Source organism: Lissotriton vulgaris, chromosome 12 (assembly GCF_964263255.1).
Source record: "Lissotriton vulgaris chromosome 12, aLisVul1.2, whole genome shotgun sequence".
Classification (NCBI taxonomy): domain Eukaryota; kingdom Metazoa; phylum Chordata; class Amphibia; order Caudata; family Salamandridae; genus Lissotriton; species Lissotriton vulgaris.
The window spans coordinates 445406990-445433476 of record NC_141700.1 but is presented as its reverse complement, the minus strand read 5'-3'; the positions used below and the strand labels follow the sequence as shown (position 1 = coordinate 445433476).

General features: G+C 32.0%; 8 non-coding genes across 8 annotated transcripts; all 8 read left to right on the top strand.

Moving 5' to 3' along the window:
• Positions 1–964: 964 nt before the first annotated feature.
• Positions 965–1038, top strand: TRNAF-AAA (transfer RNA phenylalanine (anticodon AAA)). The gene has a single exon. It is a non-coding gene; the product is annotated as a tRNA-Phe (tRNA).
• Positions 1039–5277: 4239 nt separating this feature from the next.
• TRNAI-AAU (transfer RNA isoleucine (anticodon AAU)) lies at positions 5278–5351 on the top strand. The gene has a single exon. It is a non-coding gene; the product is annotated as a tRNA-Ile (tRNA).
• Positions 5352–7003: 1652 nt separating this feature from the next.
• TRNAI-AAU (transfer RNA isoleucine (anticodon AAU)) lies at positions 7004–7077 on the top strand. Its single transcript has one exon. It is a non-coding gene; the product is annotated as a tRNA-Ile (tRNA).
• A 790-nt stretch (positions 7078–7867) lies between these two features.
• Positions 7868–7941, top strand: TRNAI-AAU (transfer RNA isoleucine (anticodon AAU)). Its single transcript has one exon. It is a non-coding gene; the product is annotated as a tRNA-Ile (tRNA).
• Positions 7942–13904: 5963 nt separating this feature from the next.
• Positions 13905–13978, top strand: TRNAI-AAU (transfer RNA isoleucine (anticodon AAU)). The gene has a single exon. It is a non-coding gene; the product is annotated as a tRNA-Ile (tRNA).
• Positions 13979–24262: 10284 nt separating this feature from the next.
• On the top strand, positions 24263–24336 carry TRNAF-AAA (transfer RNA phenylalanine (anticodon AAA)). Its single transcript has one exon. It is a non-coding gene; the product is annotated as a tRNA-Phe (tRNA).
• Positions 24337–25124: 788 nt separating this feature from the next.
• On the top strand, positions 25125–25198 carry TRNAI-AAU (transfer RNA isoleucine (anticodon AAU)). Its single transcript has one exon. It is a non-coding gene; the product is annotated as a tRNA-Ile (tRNA).
• Positions 25199–25987: 789 nt separating this feature from the next.
• On the top strand, positions 25988–26061 carry TRNAI-AAU (transfer RNA isoleucine (anticodon AAU)). Its single transcript has one exon. It is a non-coding gene; the product is annotated as a tRNA-Ile (tRNA).
• The last annotated feature ends 426 nt before the right edge of the window (positions 26062–26487 follow it).

Below are 26487 nucleotides of genomic sequence, written 5' to 3'. Positions count from 1 at the left end.
TTATAATTTCATGGTAAACCTCTGAAATTAAGCTTTCCAAATCTCCCGGGTTAACTATCATTAGCACTTCTTCACATGCTGGACTTCCAGGAATTTGTGCAAAATGGCCTGTTAGCTCAGATGGTTAGAGCGTGGTGCTAATAACGCCAAGGTCACAGGTTCGTTCCCTGTACAGGCCAAGTTTAATTGTTTGAAAAAAGAGTAATTTTTCTTGTGTCTCATTTTTGACTGTTTATCACCTTGGATCAAACACTGCTTGAAGGATTGGATGAATACATTTGATATAGTTGTAGAATTAATTATTATTCTGAAAGCTCCTGGAATATCTATTAATGGTTCTAAGTTCTAACTCCAAGTAACTAAATCTCTTATTTATTGCAATTCATTGAGGTCATTTTTGTTTTATCTTGTTGATGAAATATAAAGATAGTATGAATGTAAACAGCTGAATATAAGCTTTCCAACTATCCCGGGTTAACAATAAGTAGCACTTCATCATCTGCTATTTCTTCAATAGTATGCTATATATTTAGTGAGCCTATTAGTTTAGTCTTTAGAGCAAAAAGTTAAAAATGCCAAGGACATATTTTCATCAGTCTCCAAGCCAATACTTGATGCTTTAATGTTGAAAATAGATGTATTTTCTTCTGTATCATGTGTATCTCTATATTTCCTTTGAGGGGAAGCTGATAGAATGATTAAATGAATCAATTGCATATAGGTGATGAATTGTTATTTATTGCTAAAACACATGGAAAAAACATTAATGGTTCTAAGTTTTAACACTAAGTATGAACATCTCTTTTGTATTGTAATTTTTTTAAAGTCATATTAGTTTCTTCATGTTGATATTATATATTTATAACTTCATGGTAAACCTCTGAAATTAAGCTTTCCAAATCTCCCGGGTTAACTATCATTAGCACTTCTTCATATGCTGGACTTCCAGGAAATTGTGCAAAACCGCCTGTTAGCTCAGATGGATAGAGCGTGGTGCCAAAAACGCCAAGGTCACAGGTTCGATCCCTGTACAGGCCAAGTTTAATTGTTTGAAAAAAGATTAATTTTTCTTGTGTCTCATTTTTGACTGTTTATCACCTTGGATCAAACGCTGCTTGGAGGATTGGATGAATACATTTGATATAGTTGTAGAATTAATTATTATTCTGAAAGCTCCTGAAATATCTATTAATGGTTCTAAGTTCTAACGCCAAGTAACTAAATCTCTTATTTATTGCAATTTATTGAGGTCATTTTTGTTTTGTCTTGTTGATGAAATATAAAGATAGTATGAATGTAAACAGCTGAATATAAGCTTTCCAACTATCCGGGGTTAACAATCGGTAGCACTTCATCATCTGCTATTTCTTCAATAGTATGCTATATATTTAGTGAGCCTATTAGTTTAGTCTTTAGAGCATAAAGGTAAAAATGCCAAGGACACCTTTCAATCAATCTCCTAGCCAATACTTGATGCTCCTTTAATGTTGAAAATAGATGTATTTTCTTCGGTATCATGCGTATCTCTATATTTTCTTTGAGGGGAAGCTGATAGAATGATTAAATGAATCAATTGCATATAGGTGATGAATTGTTATTTATTGCTAAAACACATGGAAAAAACATTAATGGTTCTAAGTTCTAACACTAAGTATGAACATCTCTTTTGTATTGTAATTATTTTAAAGTCATATTAGTTTCTTCATGTTGATATTATATATTTATAACTTCATGGTAAACCTCTGAAATTAAGCTTTCCAAATCTCCCGGGTTAACTATCATTAGCACTTCTTCATATGCTGGACCTCCAGGAATTTGTGCAAAAAGGCCTGTTAGCTCAGATGGTTAGAGCGTGGTGCTAATAACACCAAGGTCACAGGTTCTATCCCTGTACAGGCCAAGTTTAATTGTTTGTAAAAAGATTAATTTTTCTTTTGTCTCATTTTTGACTGTTTATCACCTTGGATGAAACGCTGCTTGAAGGATTGGATGAATACATTTGATGTAGTTGTAGAATTAATTATTATTCTGAAAGCTCCTGGAATATCTATTAATGGTTCTAAGTTCTAACTCCAAGTAACTAAATCTCTTATTTATTGCAATTCATTGAGGTCATTTTTGTTTTGTCTTGTTGATGAAATATAAAGATAGTATGAATGTAAACAGCTGAATATAAGCTTTCCAACTATCCCGGGTTAACAATCAGTAGCACTTCATCATCTGCTATTTCTTCAATAGTATGCTATATATTTAGTGAGCCTATTAGTGTAGTCTTTAGAGCAAAAAGTTAAAAATGCCAAGGACATATTTTCAATCAGTCTCCAAGCCAATACTTGATGCTCCTTTAATGTTGAGAATAGATGTATTTTCTTCTGTATCATGTGTATCTCTATATTTCCTTTGAGGGGAAGCTGATAGAATGATTAAATGAATCAATTGCATATAGGTGATGAATTGTTATTTATTGCTAAAACACATGGAAAAAACATTAATGGTTCTAAGTTCTAACACTAAGTATGAACATCTCTTTTGTATTGTAATTTTTTTAAAGTCATATTAGTTTCTTCATGTTGATATTATATATTTATAACTTCATGGTATACCTCTGAAATTAAACTTTCCAAATCTCCCAGGTTAACTATCATTAGCACTTCTTCATATGCTGGACTTCCAGGAAATTGTGCAAAACGGCCTGTTAGCTCAGATGGTTAGAGCGTGGTGCTAATAACGTCAAGGTCACAGGTTCGATCCCTGTACAGGCCAAGTTTAATTGTTTGAAAAAAGATTAATTTTTCTTGTGTCTCATTTTTGACTGTTTATCACCTTGGATCAAACACTGCTTGAAGGATTGGATAAATACATTTGATATAGTTGTAGAATTAATTATTATTCTGAAAGCTCCTGGAATATCTATTAATGGTTCTAAGTTCTAACGCCAAGTAACTTAAACTCTTATTTATTGCAATTTATTGAGGTCATTTTTGTTTTGTCTTGTTGATAAAATATAAAGATAGTATGAATGTAAACAGCTGAATATAAGCTTTCCAACTGTCCCGGGTTAACAATCAATAGCACTTCATCATCTGCTATTTCTTCAATGGTATGCTATATATTTATTGAGCCTATTAGTTTAGTCTTTAGAGCATAAAGTTAAAAATGCCAAGGACATACCTTCAATCAGTCTCCAAGCCAATACTTGATGCTCCTTTAATGTTGAAAATAGATGTATTTTCTTCTGTATCATGTGTATGTCTATATTTCCTTTGAGGGGAAGCTGATAGAACGATTAGATGAATCAATTGCATATAGGTGATGAATTGTTATTTATTGCTAAAACACATGGAAAAAAGATTAATGGTTCTAAGTTCTAACACTAAGTAAGAAAATCTCTTTTGTATTGTAATTTTTTTAAAGTCATATTAGTTTCTTTATGTTGATATTATATATTTATAATTTCATGGTAAACCTCTGAAATTCAGCTATCCAAATCTCCCGGGTAACTATCATTAGCAGTTCTTCACATGCTGGACTTCCAGGAATTTGGGCAAAACGGCTTGTTAGCTCAGATGTTTAGAGCGTGGTGCTAATAACGCCAAGGTCACAGGTTCGATCCCTGTACAGGCCAAGTTTAATTGTTTGAAAAAAGATTAATTTTTCTTGTGTTTCATTCTTGACTGTTTATCACCTTGGATCAAACGCTGCTTGAAGGATTGGATGAATACATTTGATATAGTTGTAGAATTAATTATTATTCTGAAAGCTCCTGGAATATCTATTAATGGTTCTAAGTTCAAACGCCAAGTAACTAAATCTTCTATTTATTGCAATTTATTGAGGTCATTTTTGTTTTGTCTTGTTGATGAAATATAAAGATAGTATGAATGTAAACAGCTGAATATAAGCTTTCCAATTATCCCGGGTTAACAATCAGTAGCACTTCATCATCTGCTATTTCTTCAATGGTATGCTATATATTTTTTGAGCCTATTAGTTTAGTCTTTAGAGCATACAGTTAAAAATGCCAAGGACATACCTTCAATCAGTCTCCAAGCCAATACTTGATGCTCCTTTAATGTTGAAAATAGATGTATTTTCTTCTGTATCATGTGTATGTCTATATTTCCTTTGAGGGGAAGCTGATAGAACGATTAGTTGAATCAATTGCATATAGGTGATGAATTGTTATTTATTGCTAAAACACATGGAAAAAACATTAATGGTTCTAAGTTCTAACACTAAGTATGAAAATCTCTTTTGTATCATAATTTTTTTAAAGTCATATTAGTTTCTTCATGTTGATATTATATATTTATAATTCCATGGTAAACCTCTGAAATTAAGCTTTCCAAATCTCCCGGGTTAACTATCATTAGCACTTCTTCACATGCTGGACTTCCAGGAATTTGTGCAAAATGGCTTGTTAGCTCAGATGGTTAGAGCGTGGTGCTAATAACACCAAGGTCACAGGTTCGATCCCTGTACAGGCCAAGTATAATTGTTTGAAAAAAGAGTAGTTTATATTTTGTCTCATTTTTGACTGTTTATCACCTTGGATCAAACACTGCTTGAAGGATTGGATGAATACATTTGATATAGTTGTAGAATTAATTATTATTCTGAAAGCTCCTGGAATATCTATTAATGGTTCTAAGTTCTAACTCCAAGTAACTAAATCTCTTATTTATTGCAATTTATTGAGGTCATTTTTGTTTTGTCTTGTTGATGAAATATAAAGATAGTATGAATGTAAACAGCTGAATATAAGCTTTCCAACTATCCCGGGCTAACAATCGGTAGCACTTCATCATCTGCTATTTCTTCAATAGTATGCTATATATTTAGTGAGCCTATTAGTGTAGTCTTTAGAGCAAAAAGTTAAAAATGCCAAGGACATATTTTCAATCAGTCTCCAAGCCAATACTTGATGCTCCTTTAATGTTGAAAATAGATGTATTTTCTTCTGTATCATGTGTATCTCTATATTTCCTTTGAGGGGAAGCTGATAGAATGATTAAATGAATCAATTGCATATAGGTGATGAATTGTTATTTATTGCTAAAACACATGGAAAAAACATTAATGGTTCTAAGTTCTAACACTAAGTATGAACATCTCTTTTGTATTGTAATTTTTTTAAAGTCATATTAGTTTCTTCATGTTGATATTATATATTTATAACTTCATGGTAAACCTCTGAAATTAAGCTTTCCAAATCTCCCTGGTTAACTATCATTAGCACTTCTTCATATGCTGGACTTCCAGGAAATTGTGCAAAACGGCCTGTTAGCTCAGATGGTTAGAGCGTGGTGCTAATAACGCCAAGGTCACAGGTTCGATCCCTGTACAGGCCGAGTTTAATTGTTTGAAAAAAGATAAATTTTTCTTGTGTTTCATTCTTGACTGTTTTTCACCTTGGATCAAACGCTGCTTGAAGGATTGGATGAATACATTTGATATAGTTGTAGAATTAATTATTATTCTGAAAGCTCCTGGAATATCTATTAATGGTTCTAAGTTCAAACGCCAAGTAACTAAATCTTCTATTTATTGCAATTTATTGAGGTCATTTTTGTTTTGTCTTGTTGATGAAATATAAAGATAGTATGAATGTAAACAGCTGAATATAAGCTTTCCAATTATCCCGGGTTAACAATCAGTAGCACTTCATCATCTGCTATTTCTTCAATGGTATGCTATATATTTTTTGAGCCTATTAGTTTAGTCTTTAGAGCATACAGTTAAAAATGCCAAGGACATACCTTCAATCAGTCTCCAAGCCAATACTTGATGCTCCTTTAATGTTGAAAATAGATGTATTTTCTTCTGTATCATGTGTATGTCTATATTTCCTTTGAGGGGAAGCTGATAGAACGATTAGTTGAATCAATTGCATATAGGTGATGAATTGTTATTTATTGCTAAAACACATGGAAAAAACATTAATGGTTCTAAGTTCTAACACTAAGTATGAAAATCTCTTTTGTATCGTAATTTTTTTAAAGTCATATTAGTTTCTTCATGTTGATATTATATATTTATAATTCCATGGTAAACCTCTGAAATTAAGCTTTCCAAATCTCCCGGGTTAACTATCATTAGCACTTCTTCACATGCTGGACTTCCAGGAATTTGTGCAAAATGGCTTGTTAGCTCAGATGGTTAGAGCGTGGTGCTAATAACACCAAGGTCACAGGTTCGATCCCTGTACAGGCCAAGTATAATTGTTTGAAAAAAGAGTAGTTTATATTTTGTCTCATTTTTGACTGTTTATCACCTTGGATCAAACACTGCTTGAAGGATTGGATGAATACATTTGATATAGTTGTAGAATTAATTATTATTCTGAAAGCTCCTGGAATATCTATTAATGGTTCTAAGTTCTAACTCCAAGTAACTAAATCTCTTATTTATTGCAATTTATTGAGGTCATTTTTGTTTTGTCTTGTTGATGAAATATAAAGATAGTATGAATGTAAACAGCTGAATATAAGCTTTCCAACTATCCCGGGCTAACAATCGGTAGCACTTCATCATCTGCTATTTCTTCAATAGTATGCTATATATTTAGTGAGCCTATTAGTGTAGTCTTTAGAGCAAAAAGTTAAAAATGCCAAGGACATATTTTCAATCAGTCTCCAAGCCAATACTTGATGCTCCTTTAATGTTGAAAATAGATGTATTTTCTTCTGTATCATGTGTATCTCTATATTTCCTTTGAGGGGAAGCTGATAGAATGATTAAATGAATCAATTGCATATAGGTGATGAATTGTTATTTATTGCTAAAACACATGGAAAAAACATTAATGGTTCTAAGTTCTAACACTAAGTATGAACATCTCTTTTGTATTGTAATTTTTTTAAAGTCATATTAGTTTCTTCATGTTGATATTATATATTTATAACTTCATGGTAAACCTCTGAAATTAAGCTTTCCAAATCTCCCTGGTTAACTATCATTAGCACTTCTTCATATGCTGGACTTCCAGGAAATTGTGCAAAACGGCCTGTTAGCTCAGATGGTTAGAGCGTGGTGCTAATAACGCCAAGGTCACAGGTTCGATCCCTGTACAGGCCGAGTTTAATTGTTTGAAAAAAGATAAATTTTTCTTGTGTTTCATTCTTGACTGTTTTTCACCTTGGATCAAACGCTGCTTGAAGGATTGGATGAATACATTTGATATAGTTGTAGAATTAATTATTATTCTGAAAGCTCCTGGAATATCTATTAATGGTTCTAAGTTCAAACGCCAAGTAACTAAATCTTCTATTTATTGCAATTTATTGAGGTCATTTTTGTTTTGTCTTGTTGATGAAATATAAAGATAGTATGAATGTAAACAGCTGAATATAAGCTTTCCAACTATCCCGGGTTAACAATCGATAGCACTTCATCATCTGCTATTTCTTCAACGGTATGCTATATATTTATTGAGCCTATTAGTTTAGTCTTTAGAGCATAAAGTTAAAAATGCCAAGGACATACCTTCAATCAGTCTCCAAGCCAATACTTGATGATCCTTTAATGTTGAAAATAGATGTATTTTCTTCTGTATCATGTGTATGTCTATATTTCCTTTGAGGGGAAGCTGATAGAATGATTAGATGAATCAATTGCATATAGGTGATGAATTGTTATTTATTGCTAAAACACATGGAAAAAAACATTAATGGTTCTAAGTTCTAACACTGAGTATGAAAATCTCTTTTGTATTGTAATTTTTTTAAAGTCATATTAGTTTCTTCATGTTGATATTATATATTTATAATTTCATGGTAAACCTCTGAAATTAAGCTTTCCAAATCTCCCGGGTTAACTATCATTAGCACTTCTTCACATGCTGGACTTCCAGGAATTTGTGCAAAATGGCCTGTTAGCTCAGATGGTTAGAGCGTGGTGCTAATAACGCCAAGGTCACAGGTTCGATCCCTGTACAGGCCAAGTTTAATTGTTTGAAAAAAGAGTAATTTTTCTTGTGTCTCATTTTTGACTGGTTATCACCTTGGATCAAACACTGCTTGAAGGATTGGATGAATACATTTGATATAGTTGTAGAATTAATTATTATTCTGAAAGCTCCTGGAATATCTATTAATGGTTCTAAGTTCTAACTCCAAGTAACTAAATCTCTTATTTATTGCAATTCATTGAGGTCATTTTTGTTTTATCTTGTTGATGAAATATAAAGATAGTATGAATGTAAACAGCTGAATATAAGCTTTCCAACTATCCCGGGTTAACAATAAGTAGCACTTCATCATCTGCTATTTCTTCAATAGTATGCTATATATTTAGTGAGCCTATTAGTTTAGTCTTTAGAGCAAAAAGTTAAAAATGCCAAGGACATATTTTCATCAGTCTCCAAGCCAATACTTGATGCTTTAATGTTGAAAATAGATGTATTTTCTTCTGTATCATGTGTATCTCTATATTTCCTTTGAGGGGAAGCTGATAGAATGATTAAATGAATCAATTGCATATAGGTGATGAATTGTTATTTATTGCTAAAACACATGGAAAAAACATTAATGGTTCTAAGTTTTAACACTAAGTATGAACATCTCTTTTGTATTGTAATTTTTTTAAAGTCATATTAGTTTCTTCATGTTGATATTATATATTTATAACTTCATGGTAAACCTCTGAAATTAAGCTTTCCAAATCTCCCGGGTTAACTATCATTAGCACTTCTTCATATGCTGGACTTCCAGGAAATTGTGCAAAACCGCCTGTTAGCTCAGATGGATAGAGCGTGGTGCTAATAACGCCAAGGTCACAGGTTCGATCCCTGTACAGGCCAAGTTTAATTGTTTGAAAAAAGATTAATTTTTCTTGTGTCTCATTTTTGACTGTTTATCACCTTGGATCAAACGCTGCTTGGAGGATTGGATGAATACATTTGATATAGTTGTAGAATTAATTATTATTCTGAAAGCTCCTGAAATATCTATTAATGGTTCTAAGTTCTAACGCCAAGTAACTAAATCTCTTATTTATTGCAATTTATTGAGGTCATTTTTGTTTTGTCTTGTTGATGAAATATAAAGATAGTATGAATGTAAACAGCTGAATATAAGCTTTCCAACTATCCGGGGTTAACAATCGGTAGCACTTCATCATCTGCTATTTCTTCAATAGTATGCTATATATTTAGTGAGCCTATTAGTTTAGTCTTTAGAGCATAAAGGTAAAAATGCCAAGGACACCTTTCAATCAATCTCCTAGCCAATACTTGATGCTCCTTTAATGTTGAAAATAGATGTATTTTCTTCTGTATCATGCGTATCTCTATATTTTCTTTGAGGGGAAGCTGATAGAATGATTAAATGAATCAATTGCATATAGGTGATGAATTGTTATTTATTGCTAAAACACATGGAAAAAACATTAATGGTTCTAAGTTCTAACACTAAGTATGAAAATCTCTTTTGTATTGTAATTTTTTTAAAGTCATATTAGTTTCATCATGTTGAAAATATATATTTATAAGTTCATGGTAAGCCTCTGAAATTAAGCTTTCCAAATCTCCCGGGTTAACTATCATTAGCACTTCTTCACATGCTGGACTTCCAGGAGTTTGTGCAAAATGGCCTGTTAGCTCAGATGGATAGAGGGTGGTGCTAATAATGCCAAGGTCACAGGTTCGATCCCTGTACAGGTCAAGTTTAATTGTTTGAAAAAAGATTAATTTTTCTTGTGTCTCATTTTTGACTGTTTATCACCTTGGATCAAACGCTGCTTGGAGGATTGGATGAATACATTTGATATAGTTGTAGAATTAATTATTATTCTGAAAGCTCCTGAAATATCTATTAATGGTTCTAAGTTCTAACGCCAAGTAACTAAATCTCTTATTTATTGCAATTTATTGAGGTCATTTTTGTTTTGTCTTGTTGATGAAATATAAAGATAGTATGAATGTAAACAGCTGAATATAAGCTTTCCAACTATCCCGGGTTAACAATCGGTAGCACTTCATCATCTGCTATTTCTTCAATAGTATGCTATATATTTAGTGAGCCTATTAGTTTAGTCTTTAGAGCATAAAGTTAAAAATGCCAAGGACATACTTTCAATCAATCTCCTAGCCAATACTTGATGCTCCTTTAATGTTGAAAATAGATGTATTTTCTTCTGTATCATGTGTATCTCTATATTTTCTTTGAGGGGAAGCTGATAGAATGATTAAATGAATCAATTTCATATAGGTGATGAATTGTTATTTATTGCTAAAACACATGGAAAAAACATTAATGGTTCTAAGTTCTAACACTAAGTATGAAAATCTCTTTTGTATTGTAATTTTTTTAAAGTCATATTAGTTTCTTCATGTTGATATTATATATTTATAACTTCATGGTAAACCTCTGAAATTAAGCTTTCCAAATCTCCCGGGTTAACTATCATTAGCACTTCATTATATGCTGGACTTCCAGCAATTCATGCAAAACGGCCTGTTAGCTCAGATGGTTAGAGTGTGGTGCTAATAACGCCAAGGTCACAGGTTCGATCCCTGTACAGGCCAAGTTTAATAGTTTGTAAAATGATACATTTTTCTTGTGTCTCATTTTTGACTGTTTATCACCTTGGATCAAACGGAGCTTGAAGGATTGGATGAATATATTTCATATAGTTGTAGAATTAATTATTATTCTGAAAGCTCCTGGAATATCTATTAATGAGTCTAAGTTCTAACGCCAAGTAACTAAATCTCTTATTTATTGCAATTCATTGAGGTCATTTTTGTTGTGTCTTGTTGATGAAATATAAAGATAGTATGAATGTAAACAGCTGAATATAAGCTTTCCAACTATCCCGGGTTAACAATCAGTAGCACTTCATCGTCTGCTATTTCTTCAATAGTATGCTATATATTTAGTGAGCCTATTAGTTTAGTCTTTAGAGCATAAAGTTAAAAATGCCAAGGACATACTTTCAATCAGTCTCCAAGCCAATACTTGATGCTCCTTTAATGTTGAAAATAGATGTATTTTCTTCTGTATCATGTGTATGTCTATATTTCCTTTGAGGGGAAGCTGATAGAATGATTAGATGAATCAATTGCATATAGGTGATGAATTATTATTTATTGCTAAAACACATGGAAAAAACATTAATGGTTCTAAGTTCTAACACTAAGTATGAACATCTCTTTTGTATTGTAATTTTTTTAGAGTCATATTAGTTTCTTCATGTTGATATTATATAAGTATAACTTCATGGTAAACCTCTGAAATTAAGCTTTCCAAATCTCCCTGGTTAACTATCATTAGCACTTCTTCATATGCTGGACTTCCAGGAGTTTATGCAAAATGGCCTGTTAGCTCAGATGGTTAGAGCGTGGTTCTAATAGCGACAAGGTCACAGGTTCGATCCCTATACAGGCCAAGTTTAATTGTTTGAAAAAAGATTAATTTTTTCTTGCGTCTCATTCTTGACTGTTTATTACCTTGGATCAAACGCTGCTTGAAGGATTGGATAAATACATTTGATATAGTTGTAGAATTAATTATTATTCTGAAAGCTCCTGGAATATCTATTAATGGTTCTAAGTTCTAACGCCAAGTAACTAAATCTCTTATTTATTGCAATTCATTGAGGTCATTTTTGTTTTGTCTTGTTGATGAAATATAAAGATAGTATGAATGTAAACAGCTGAATATAAGCTTTCCAACTATCCCGGGTTAACAATCGATAGCACTTCATCATCTGCTATTTCTTCAACGGTATGCTATATATTTATTGAGCCTATTAGTTTAGTCTTTAGAGCATAAAGTTAAAAATGCCAAGGACATACCTTCAATCAGTCTCCAAGCCAATACTTGATGCTCCTTTAATGTTGAAAATAGATGTATTTTCTTCTGTATCATGTGTATGTCTATATTTCCTTTGAGGGGAAGCTGATAGAATGATTAGATGAATCAATTGCATATAGGTGATGAATTGTTATTTATTGCTAAAACACATGGAAAAAAACATTAATGGTTCTAAGTTCTAACACTGAGTATGAAAATCTCTTTTGTCTTGTAATTTTTTTAAAGTCATATTAGTTTCTTCATGTTGATATTATATATTTATAATTTCATGGTAAACCTCTGAAATTCAGCTATCCAAATCTCCCGGGTTAACTATCATTAGCAGTTCTTCACATGCTGGACTTCCAGGAGTTTATGCAAAATGGACAGTTAGCTCAAATGGATAGAGCGTGGTGCTAATAACGCCAAGGTCACAGGTTCGATCCCTGTACAGGCCAAGTTTAATTGTTTGAAAAAAGATTAATTTTTCTTGTGTCTCATTTTTGACTGTTTATCACCTTGGATCAAACGTTGCTTGGAGGATTGGATGAATACATTTGATATAGTTGTAGAAATAATTATTATTCTGAAAGCTCCTGAAATATCTATTAATGGTTCTAAGTTCTAACGCCAAGTAACTAAATCTCTTATTTATTGCAATTTATTGAGGTCATTTTGTTTTGTCTTGTTGAAGAAATATAAAGATAGTATGAATGTAAACAGCTGAATATAAGCTTTCCAACTATCCCGGGTTAACAATCGGTAGCACTTCATCATCTGCTATTTCTTCAATAGTATGCTATATATTTAGTGAGCCTATTAGTTTAGTCTTTAGAGCATAAAGTTAAAAATGCCAAGGACATACTTTCAATCAATCTCCTAGCCAATACTTGATGCTCCTTTAATGTTGAAAATAGATGTATTTTCTTCTGTATCATGTGTATCTCTATATTTTCTTTGAGGGGAAGCTGATAGAATGATTAAATGAATCAATTTCATATAGGTGATGAATTGTTATTTATTGCTAAAACACATGGAAAAAACATTAATGGTTCTAAGTTCTAACACTAAGTATGAAAATCTCTTTTGTATTGTAATTTTTTTAAAGTCATATTAGTTTCTTCATGTTGATATTATATATTTATAACTTCATGGTAAACCTCTGAAATTAAGCTTTCCAAATCTCCCGGGTTAACTATCATTAGCACTTCATTATATGCTGGACTTCCAGCAATTCATGCAAAACGGCCTGTTAGCTCAGATGGTTAGAGTATGGTGCTAATAACGCCAAGGTCACAGGTTCGATCCCTGTACAGGCCAAGTTTAATTGTTTGTAAAAAGATACATTTTTCTTGTGTCTCATTTTTGACTGTTTATCACCTTGGATCAAACGGAGCTTGAAGGATTGGATGAATATATTTCATATAGTTGTAGAATTAATTATTATTCTGAAAGCTCCTGGAATATCTATTAATGAGTCTAAGTTCTAACGCCAAGTAACTAAATCTCTTATTTATTGCAATTCATTGAGGTCATTTTTGTTTTGTCTTGTTGATGAAATATAAAGATAGTATGAATGTAAACAGCTGAATATAAGCTTTCCAACTATCCCGGATTAACAATCAGTAGCACTTCATCATCTGCTATTTCTTCAATAGTATGCTATATATTTAGTGAGCCTATTAGTTTAGTCTTTAGAGCATAAAGTTAAAAATGCCAAGGACATACTTTCAATCAGTCTCCAAGCCAATACTTGATGCTCCTTTAATGTTGAAAATAGATGTATTTTCTTCTGTATCATGTGTATGTCTATATTTCCTTTGAGGGGAAGCTGATAGAATGATTAGATGAATCAATTGCATATAGGTGATGAATTATTATTTATTGCTAAAACACATGGAAAAAACATTAATGGTTCTAAGTTCTAACACTAAGTATGAACATCTCTTTTGTATTGTAATTTTTTTAGAGTCATATTAGTTTCTTCATGTTGATATTATATAAGTATAACTTCATGGTAAACCTCTGAAATTAAGCTTTCCAAATCTCCCTGGTTAACTATCATTAGCACTTCTTCATATGCTGGACTTCCAGGAAATTGTGCAAAACGGCCTGTTAGCTCAGATGGTTAGAGCGTGGTGCTAATAACGCCAAGGTCACAGGTTCGATCCCTGTACAGGCCAAGTTTAATTGTTTGAAAAAAGATTAATTTTTCTTGTGTTTCATTCTTGACTGTTTATCACCTTGGATCAAACGCTGCTTGAAGGATTGGATGAATACATTTGATATAGTTGTAGAATTAATTATTATTCTGAAAGCTCCTGGAATATCTATTAATGGTTCTAAGTTCAAACGCCAAGTAACTAAATCTTCTATTTATTGCAATTTATTGAGGTCATTTTTGTTTTGTCTTGTTGATGAAATATAAAGATAGTATGAATGTAAACAGCTGAATATAAGCTTTCCAACTATCCCGGGTTAACAATCGATAGCACTTCATCATCTGCTATTTCTTCAACGGTATGCTATATATTTATTGAGCCTATTAGTTTAGTCTTTAGAGCATAAAGTTAAAAATGCCAAGGACATACTTTCAATCAGTCTCCAAGCCAATACTTGATGCTCCTTTAATGTTGAAAATAGATGTATTTTCTTCTGTATCATGTGTATGTCTATATTTCCTTTGAGGGGAAGCTGATAGAATGATTAGATGAATCAATTGCATATAGGTGATGAATTGTTATTTATTGCTAAAACACATGGAAAAAAACATTAATGGTTCTAAGTTCTAACACTGAGTATGAAAATCTCTTTTGTCTTGTAATTTTTTTAAAGTCATATTAGTTTCTTCATGTTGATATTATATATTTATAATTTCATGGTAAACCTCTGAAATTCAGCTATCCAAATCTCCCGGGTTAACTATCATTAGCAGTTCTTCACATGCTGGACTTCCAGAAGTTTATGCAAAATGGCCTGTTAGCTCAGATGGATAGAGCGTGGTGCTAATAACGCCAAGGTCACAGGTTCGATCCCTGTACAGGCCAAGTTTAATTGTTTGAAAAAAGATTAATTTTTCTTGTGTCTCATTTTTGACTGTTTATCACCTTGGATCAAACGCTGCTTGGAGGATTGGATGAATACATTTGATATAGTTGTAGAAATAATTATTATTCTGAAAGCTCCTGAAATATCTATTAATGGTTCTAAGTTCTAACGCCAAGTAACTAAATCTCTTATTTATTGCAATTTATTGAGGTCATTTTGTTTTGTCTTGTTGAAGAAATATAAAGATAGTATGAATGTAAACAGCTGAATATAAGCTTTCCAACTATCCCGGGTTAACAATCGGTAGCACTTCATCATCTGCTATTTCTTCAATAGTATGCTATATATTTAGTGAGCCTATTAGTTTAGTCTTTAGAGCATAAAGTTAAAAATGCCAAGGACATACTTTCAATCAATCTCCTAGCCAATACTTGATGCTCCTTTAATGTTGAAAATAGATGTATTTTCTTCTGTATCATGTGTATCTCTATATTTTCTTTGAGGGGAAGCTGATAGAATGATTAAATGAATCAATTTCATATAGGTGATGAATTGTTATTTATTGCTAAAACACATGGAAAAAACATTAATGGTTCTAAGTTCTAACACTAAGTATGAAAATCTCTTTTGTATTGTAATTTTTTTAAAGTCATATTAGTTTCTTCATGTTGATATTATATATTTATAACTTCATGGTAAACCTCTGAATTTAAGCTTTCCAAATCTCCCGGGTTAACTATCATTAGCACTTCTTCATATGCTGGACTTCCAGGAGTTTATGCAAAATGGCCTGTTAGCTCAGATGGTTAGAGCGTGGTTCTAATAGCGACAAGGTCACAGGTTCGATCCCTATACAGGCCAAGTTTAATTGTTTGAAAAAAGATTAATTTTTTCTTGCGTCTCATTCTTGACTGTTTATCACCTTGGATCAAACGCTGCTTGGAGGATTGGATGAATACATTTGATATAGTTGTAGAAATAATTATTATTCTGAAAGCTCCTGAAATATCTATTAATGGTTCTAAGTTCTAACGCCAAGTAACTAAATCTCTTATTTATTGCAATTTATTGAGGTCATTTTGTTTTGTCTTGTTGAAGAAATATAAAGATAGTATGAATGTAAACAGCTGAATATAAGCTTTCCATCTATCCCGGGTTAACAATCGGTAGCACTTCATCATCTGCTATTTCTTCAATAGTATGCTATATATTTAGTGAGCCTATTAGTTTAGTCTTTAGAGCATAAAGTTAAAAATGCCAAGGACATACTTTCAATCAATCTCCTAGCCAATACTTGATGCTCCTTTAATGTTGAAAATAGATGTATTTTCTTCTGTATCATGTGTATCTCTATATTTTCTTTGAGGGGAAGCTGATAGAATGATTAAATGAATCAATTTCATATAGGTGATGAATTGTTATTTATTGCTAAAACACATGGAAAAAACATTAATGGTTCTAAGTTCTAACACTAAGTATGAAAATCTCTTTTGTATTGTAATTTTTTTAAAGTCATATTAGTTTCTTCATGTTGATATTATATATTTATAACTTCATGGTAAACCTCTGAAATTAAGCTTTCCAAATCTCCCGGGTTAACTATCATTAGCACTTCATTATATGCTGGACTTCCAGCAATTCATGCAAAACGGCCAGTTAGCTCAGATGGTTAGAGTGTGGTGCTAATAACGCCAAGGTCACAGGTTCGATCCCTGTACAGGCCAAGTTTAATTGTTTGTAAAAAGATACATTTTTCTTGTGTCTCATTTTTGACTGTTTATCACCTTGGATCAAACGGAGCTTGAAGGATTGGATGAATATATTTCATATAGTTGTAGAATTAATTATTATTCTGAAAGCTCCTGGAATATCTATTAATGAGTCTAAGTTCTAACGCCAAGTAACTAAATCTCTTATTTATTGCAATTCATTGAGGTCATTTTTGTTGTGTCTTGTTGATGAAATATAAAGATAGTATGAATGTAAACAGCTGAATATAAGCTTTCCAACTATCCCGGGTTAACAATCAGTAGCACTTCATCATCTGCTATTTCTTCAATAGTATGCTATATATTTAGTGAGCCTATTAGTTTAGTCTTTAGAGCATAAAGTTAAAAATGCCAAGGACATACTTTCAATCAGTCTCCAAGCCAATACTTGATGCTCCTTTAATGTTGAAAATAGATGTATTTTCTTCTGTATAATGTGTATGTCTATATTTCCTTTGAGGGGAAGCTGATAGAATGATTAGATGAATCAATTGCATATAGGTGATGAATTATTATTTATTGCTAAAACACATGGAAAAAACATTAATGGTTCTAAGTTCTAACACTAAGTATGAACATCTCTTTTGTATTGTAATTTTTTTAGAGTCATATTAGTTTCTTCATGTTGATATTATATAAGTATAACTTCATGGTAAACCTCTGAAATTAAGCTTTCCAAATCTCCCTGGTTAACTATCATTAGCACTTCTTCATATGCTGGACTTCCAGGAGTTTATGCAAAATGGCCTGTTAGCTCAGATGGTTAGAGCGTGGTTCTAATAGCGACAAGGTCACAGGTTCGATCCCTATACAGGCCAAGTTTAATTGTTTGAAAAAAGATTAATTTTTTCTTGCGTCTCATTCTTGACTGTTTATTACCTTGGATCAAACGCTGCTTGAAGGATTGGATAAATACATTTGATATAGTTGTAGAATTAATTATTATTCTGAAAGCTCCTGGAATATCTATTAATGGTTCTAAGTTCTAACGCCAAGTAACTAAATCTCTTATTTATTGCAATTCATTGAGGTCATTTTTGTTTTGTCTTGTTGATGAAATATAAAGATAGTATGAATGTAAACAGCTGAATATAAGCTTTCCAACTATTCCGGGTTAACAATCGATAGCACTTCATCATCTGCTATTTCTTCAATGGTATGCTATATATTTATTGAGCCTATTAGTTTAGTCTTTAGAGCATAAAGTTAAAAATGCCAAGGACATACCTTCAATCAGTCTCCAAGCCAATACTTGATGCTCCTTTAATGTTGAAAATAGATGTATTTTCTTCTGTATCATGTGTATGTCTATATTTCCTTTGAGGGGAAGCTGATAGAATGATTAGATGAATCAATTGCATATAGGTGATGAATTGTTATTTATTGCTAAAACACATGGAAAAAAACATTAATGGTTCTAAGTTCTAACACGGAGTATGAAAATCTCTTTTGTCTTGTAATTTTTTTAAAGTCATATTAGTTTCTTCATGTTGATATTATATATTTATAATTTCATGGTAAACCTCTGAAATTCAGCTATCCAAATCTCCCGGGTTAACTATCATTAGCAGTTCTTCACACGCTGGACTTCCAGGAGTTTATGCAAAATGGCCAGTTAGCTCAGATGGATATAGCGTGGTGCTAATAACGCCAAGGTCACAGGTTCGATCCCTGTACAGGCCAAGTTTAATTGTTTGAAAAAAGATTAATTTTTCTTGTGTCTCATTTTTGACTGTTTATCACCTTGGATCAAACGCTGCTTGGAGGATTGGATGAATACATTTGATATAGTTGTAGAAATAATTATTATTCTGAAAGCTCCTGAAATATCTATTAATGGTTCTAAGTTCTAACGCCAAGTAACTAAATCTCTTATTTATTGCAATTTATTGAGGTCATTTTGTTTTGTCTTGTTGAAGAAATATAAAGATAGTATGAATGTAAACAGCTGAATATAAGCTTTCCAACTATCCCGGGTTAACAATCGGTAGCACTTCATCATCTGCTATTTCTTCAATAGTATGCTATATATTTAGTGAGCCTATTAGTTTAGTCTTTAGAGCATAAAGTTAAAAATGCCAAGGACATACTTTCAATCAATCTCCTAGCCAATACTTGATGCTCCTTTAATGTTGAAAATAGATGTATTTTCTTCTGTATCATGTGTATCTCTATATTTTCTTTGAGGGGAAGCTGATAGAATGATTAAATGAATCAATTTCATATAGGTGATGAATTGTTATTTATTGCTAAAACACATGGAAAAAACATTAATGGTTCTAAGTTCTAACACTAAGTATGAAAATCTCTTTTGTATTGTAATTTTTTTAAAGTCATATTAGTTTCTTCATGTTGATATTATATATTTATAACTTCATGGTAAACCTCTGAAATTAAGCTTTCCAAATCTCCCGGGTTAACTATCATTAGCACTTCATTATATGCTGGACTTCCAGCAATTCATGCAAAACGGCCTGTTAGCTCAGATGGTTAGAGTATGGTGCTAATAACGCCAAGGTCACAGGTTCGATCCCTGTACAGGCCAAGTTTAATTGTTTGTAAAAAGATACATTTTTCTTGTGTCTCATTTTTGACTGTTTATCACCTTGGATCAAACGGAGCTTGAAGGATTGGATGAATATATTTCATATAGTTGTAGAATTAATTATTATTCTGAAAGCTCCTGGAATATCTATTAATGAGTCTAAGTTCTAACGCCAAGTAACTAAATCTCTTATTTATTGCAATTCATTGAGGTCATTTTTGTTTTGTCTTGTTGATGAAATATAAAGATAGTATGAATGTAAACAGCTGAATATAAGCTTTCCAACTATCCCGGGTTAACAATCAGTAGCACTTCATCATCTGCTATTTCTTCAATAGTATGCTATATATTTAGTGAGCCTATTAGTTTAGTCTTTAGAGCATAAAGTTAAAAATGCCAAGGACATACTTTCAATCAGTCTCCAAGCCAATACTTGATGCTCCTTTAATGTTGAAAATAGATGTATTTTCTTCTGTATCATGTGTATGTCTATATTTCCTTTGAGGGGAAGCTGATAGAATGATTAGATGAATCAATTGCATATAGGTGATGAATTATTATTTATTGCTAAAACACATGGAAAAAACATTAATGGTTCTAAGTTCTAACACTAAGTATGAACATCTCTTTTGTATTGTAATTTTTTTAGAGTCATATTAGTTTCTTCATGTTGATATTATATAAGTATAACTTCATGGTAAACCTCTGAAATTAAGCTTTCCAAATCTCCCTGGTTAACTATCATTAGCACTTCTTCATATGCTGGACTTCCAGGAGTTTATGCAAAATGGCCTGTTAGCTCAGATGGTTAGAGCGTGGTTCTAATAGCGACAAGGTCACAAGTTCGATCCCTATACAGGCCAAGTTTAATTGTTTGAAAAAAGATTAATTTTTTCTTGCGTCTCATTCTTGACTGTTTATTACCTTGGATCAAATGCTGCTTGAAGGATTGGATAAATACATTTGATATAGTTGTAGAATAATTATTATTCTGAAAGCTCCTGGAATATCTATTAATGGTTCTAAGTTCTAACGCCAAGTAACTAAATCTCTTATTTATTGCAATTCATTGAGGTCATTTTTGTTTTGTCTTGTTGATGAAATATAAAGATAGTATGAATGTAAACAGCTTAATATAAGCTTTCCAACTATCCCGGGTTAACAATCGGTAGCACTTCATCATCTGCTATTTCTTCAATGGTATGCTATATATTTAGTGAGCCTATTAGTTTAGTCTTTAGAGCATAAAGTTAAAAATGCCAAGGACATACTTTCAATCAATCTCCTAGCCAATACTTGATGCTCCTTTAATGTTGAAAATAGATGTATTTTCTTCTGTATCATGTGTATCTCTATATTTTCTTTGAGGGGAAGCTGATAGAATGATTAAATGAATCAATTGCATATAAGTGATGAATTGTTATTTATTGCTAAAACACATGGAAAAAACATTAATGGTTCTAAGTTCTAACACTAAGTATGAAAATCTCTTTTGTATTGTAATTGTTTTAAAGTCATATTAGTTTCTTCATGTTGATATTATATATTTATAACTTCATGGTAAACCTCTGAAATTAAGCTTTCCAAATCTCCCGGGTTAACTATCATTAGCACTTCTTCATATGCTGGACTTCCAGCAATTCATGCAAAACGGCCTGTTAGCTCAGATGGTTAGAGTGTGGTGCTAATAACGCCAAGGTCACAGGTTCGATCCCTGTACAGGCCAAGTTTAATTGTTTGTAAAAAGATACATTTTTCTTGTGTCTAATTTTTGACTGTTTATCACCTTGGATCAAACGGAGCTTGAAGGATTGGATGAATATATTTCATATAGTTGTAGAATTAATTATTATTCTGAAAGCTCCTGGAATATCTAATAATGAGTCTAAGTTCTAACGCCAAGTAACTAAATCTCTTATTTATTGCAATTCATTGAGGTCATTTTTGTTTTGTCTTGTTGATGAAATATAAAGATAGTATGAATGTAAACAGCTGAATATAAGCTTTCCAACTATCCCGGGTTAACAATCGGTAGCACTTCATCATCTGCTATTTCTTCAATAGTATGCTATATATTTAGTGAGCCTATTAGTTTCGTCTTTAGAGCAAAAAGTTAAAAATGCCAAGGACATATTTTCAATCAGTCTCCAAGCCTATACTTGATGCTCCTTTAATGTTGAAAATAGATGTATTTTCTTCTGTATCATGTGTATCTCTATATTTCCTTTGAGGGGAAGCTGATAGAATGATTAAATGAATCAATTGCATATAGGTGATGAATTGTTATTTATTGCTAAAACACATGGAAAAAACATTAATGGTTCTAAGTTCTAACACTAAGTATGAACATCTCTTTTGTATTGTAATTTTTTTAAAGTCATATTAGTTTCTTCATGTTGATATTATATATTTATAACTTCATGGTAAACCTCTGAAATTAAGCTTTCCAAATCTCCCAGGTTAACTATCATTAGCACTTCTTCATATGCTGGACTTCCAGGAAATTGTGCAAAACGACCTGTTAGCTCAGATGGTTAGAGCGTGGTGCTAATAACGCCAAGGTCACAGGTTCGATCCCTGTACAGGCCAAGTTTAATCGTTTGAAAAAAGATTAATTTTTCTTTTGTCTCATTTTTGACTGTTTATCACCTTGGATCAAACACTGCTTGAAGGATTGGATAAATACATTTGATATAGTTGTAGAATTAATTATTATTCTGAAAGCTCCTGGAATATCTATTAATGGTTCTAAGTTCTAACGCCAAGTAACTTAAACTCTTATTTATTGCAATTTATTGAGGTCATTTTTGTTTTGTCTTGTTGATGAAATATAAAGATAGTATGAATGTAAACAGCTGAATATAAGCTTTCCAACTATCCCGGGTTAACAATCAATAGCACTTCATCATCTGCTATTTCTTCAATGGTATGCTATATATTTATTGAGCCTATTAGTTTAGTCTTTAGAGCATAAAGTTAAAAATGCCAAGGACATACCTTCAATCAGTCTCCAAGCCAATACTTGATGCTCCTTTAATGTTGAAAATAGATGTATTTTCTTCTGTATCATGTGTATGTCTATATTTCCTTTGAGGGGAAGCTGATAGAACAATTAGATGAATCAATTGCATATAGGTGATGAATTGTTATTTATTGCTAAAACACATGGAAAAAACATTAATGGTTCTAAGTACTAACACTAAATATGAAAATCTCTTTTGTATTGTAATTTTTTTAAAGTCATATTAGTTTCTTCATGTTGATATTATATATTTATAATTTCATGGTAAACCTCTGAAATTCAGCTATCCAAATCTCCCGGGTTAACTATCATTAGCAGTTCTTCACATGCTGGACTTCCAGGAATTTGGGCAAAATGGCTTGTTAGCTCAGATTGTTAGAGCTTGGTGCTAATAACGCCAAGGTCACAGGATAGATCCCTGTACAGGCTAAGTTTAATTGTTTGAAAAAAGATTAATTTTTCTTGTGTCTCCTTTTTGACTGTTTATCACCGTGGATCAAACACTGCTTGAAGGATTGGATGAATACATTTGATATAGTTGTAGAATTAATTATTATTCTGAAAGCTCCTGGAATATCTATTAATGGTTCTAAGTTCTAACTCCAAGTAACTAAATCTCTTATTTATTGCAATTCATTGAGGTCATTTTTGTTTTGTCTTGTTGATGAAATATAAAGATAGTATGAATGTAAACAGCTGAATATAAGCTTTCCAACTATCCCGGGTTAACAATCAGTAGCACTTCATCATCTGCTATTTCTTCAGTAGTATGCTATATATTTAGTGAGCCTATTAGTTTAGTCTTTAGAGCAAAACGTTACAAATGCCAAGGACATACTTTCAATCAGTCTCCAAGCCAATACTTGATGCTCCTTTAATGTTGAAAATAGATGTATTTTCTTCTGTATCATGTGTATCTCTATATTTCCTTTGAGGGGGAGCTGATAGAATGATTAAATGAATCAATTGCATATAGGTGATGAATTGTTATTTATTGCTAAAACACATGGAAAAAACATTAATGGTTCTAAGTTCTAACACTAAGTATGAAAATCTCTTTTGTATTGTAATTTTTTTAAAGTCATATTAGTTTCTTCATGTTGATATTATATATTTATAACTTCATGGTAAACCTCTGAATTTAAGCTTTCCAAATCTCCAGGGTTAACTATCATTAGCACTTCTTCATATGCTGGACTTCCAGGAGTTTATGCAAAATGGCCTGTTAGCTCAGATGGTTAGAGCATGGTTCTAATAGCGACAAGGTCACAGGTTCGATCCCCATACAGGCCAAGTTTAATTGTTTGAAAAAAGATTAATTTTTTCTTGCGTCTCATTCTTGACTGTTTATTACCTTGGATCAAACGCTGCTTGAAGGATTGGATAAATACATTTGATATAGTTGTAGAATTAATTATTATTCTGAAAGCTCCTGGAATATCTATTAATGGTTCTAAGTTCTAACGCCAAGTAACTAAATCTCTTATTTATTGCAATTCATTGAGGTCATTTTTGTTTTGTCTTGTTGATGAAATATAAAGATAGTATGAATGTAAACAGCTGAATATAAGCTTTCCAACTATCCCGGGTTAACAATCGGTAGCACTTCATCATCTGCTATTTCTTCAATAGTATGCTATATATTTAGTGAGCCTATTAGTTTAGTCTTTAGAGCAAAAAGTTAAAAATGCCAAGGACATATTTTCAATCAGTCTCCAAGCCAATACTTGATGCTCCTTTAATGTTGAAAATAGATGTATTTTCTTCTGTATCATGTGTATCTCTATATTTCCTTTGAGGGGGAGCTGATAGAATGATTAAATGAATCAATTGCATATAGGTGATGAATTGTTATTTATTGCTAAAACACATGGAAAAAACATTAATGGTTCTAAGTTCTAACACTAAGTATGAAAATCTCTTTTGTATTGTAATTTTTTTAAAGTCATATTAGTTTCTTCATGTTGATATTATATATTTATAATTTCATGGTAAACCTCTGAAATTAAGCTTTCCAAATCTCCCGGGTTAACTATCATTAGCACTTCTTCAAATGCTGGTCTTCCAGGAATTTGTGCAAAATGGCTTGTTAGCTCAGATGGTTAGAGCGTGGTGCTAAAAACACCAAGGTCACAGGTTCGATCCCTGTACAGGCCAAGTATAATTGTTTGAAAAAAGAGTAGTTTATATTGTGTCTCATTTTTGACTGTTTATCACCTTGGATCAAACACTGCTTGAAGGATTGGATGAATACATTTGATATAGTTGTAGAATTAATTATTATTCTGAAAGCTCCTGGAATATCTATTAATGGTTCTAAGTTCTAACTCCAAGTAACTAAATCTCTTATTTATTGCACTTCATTGAGGTCATTTTTGTTTTGTCTTGTTGATGAAATATAAAGATAGTATGAATGTAAACAGCTGAATATAAGCTTTCCAACTATCCCGGGTTAACAATCAGTAGCACTTCATCATCTGCTATTTCTTCAATAGTATGCTATATATTTAGTGAGCCTATTAGTTTAGTCTTTAGAGCAAAAAGTTAAAAATGCCAAGGACATATTTTCATCAGTCTCCAAGCCAATACTTGATGCTCCTTTAATGTTGAAAATAGATGTATTTTCTTCTGTATCATGTGTATCTCTATATTTCCTTTGAGGGGAAGCTGATAGAATGATTAAATGAATCAATTGCATATAGGTGATGAATTGTTATTTATTGCTAAAACACATGGAAAAAACATTAATGGTTCTAAGTTTTAACACTAAGTATGAACATCTCTTTTGTATTGTAACTTTTTTAAAGTCATATTAGTTTCTTCATGTTGATATTATATATTTATAACTTCATGGTAAACCTCTGAAATTAAGCTTTCCAAATCTCCCGGGTTAACTATCATTAGCACTTCTTCATATGCAGGACTTCCAGGAAATTGTGCAAAACGGCCTGTTAGCTCAGATGGTTAGAGCGTGGTGCTAATAACGCCAAGGTCACAGGTTCGATCCCTGTACAGGCCAAGTTTAATTGTTTGAAAAAAGATTAATTTTTCTTGTGTCTCATTTTTGACTGTTTATCACCTTGGATCAAACACTGCTTGAAGGATTGGATAAATACATTTGATATAGTTGTAGAATTAATTATTATTCTGAAAGCTCCTGAAATATCTATTAATGGTTCTAAGTTCTAACGCCAAGTAACTTAATCTCTTATTTATTGCAATTTATTGAGGTCATTTTTGTTTTGTCTTGTTGATGAAATATAAAGATAGTATGAATGTAAACAGCTGAATATAAGCTTTCCAACTATCCCGGGTTAACAATCGGTAGCACTTCATCATCTGCTATTTCTTCAATAGTATGCTATATATTTAGTGAGCCTATTAGTTTAGTCTTTAGAGCAAAAAGTTAAAAATGCCAAGGACATATTTTCAATCAGTCTCCAAGACAATACTTGATGCTCCTTTAATGTTGAAAATAGATGTATTTTCTTCTGTATCATGTGTATCTCTATATTTCCTTTGAGGGGAAGCTGATAGAATGATTAAATGAATCAATTGCATATAGGTGATGAATTGTTATTTATTGCTAAAACACATGGAAAAAACATTAATGGTTCTAAGTTTTAACACTAAGTATGAACATCTCTTTTGTATTGTAACTTTTTTAAAGTCATATTAGTTTCTTCATGTTGATATTATATATTTATAACTTCATGGTAAACCTCTGAAATTAAGCTTTCCAAATCTCCCGGGTTAACTATCATTAGCACTTCTTCATATGCTGGACTTCCAGGAAATTGTGCAAAACGGCCTGTTAGCTCAGATGGTTAGAGCGTGGTGCTAATAACGCCAAGGTCACAGGTTCGATTCCTGTACAGGCCAAGTTTAATTGTTTGAAAAAAGATTATTTTTTCTTGTGTCTCATTTTTGACTGTTTATCACCTTGGATCAAACACTGCTTGAAGGATTGGATAAATACATTTGATATAGTTGTAGAATTAATTATTATTCTGAAAGCTCCTGAAATATCTATTAATGGTTCTAAGTTCTAACGCCAAGTAACTTAATCTCTTATTTATTGCAATTTATTGAGGTCATTTTTGTTTTGTCTTGTTGATGAAATATAAAGATAGTATGAATGTAAACAGCTGAATATAAGCTTTCCAACTATCCCGGGTTAACAATCAGTAGCACTTCATCATCTGCTATTTCTTCAATAGTATGCTATATATTTAGTGAGCCTATTAGTTTAGTCTTTAGAGCAAAAAGTTAAAAATGCCAAGGACATATTTTCATCAGTCTCCAAGC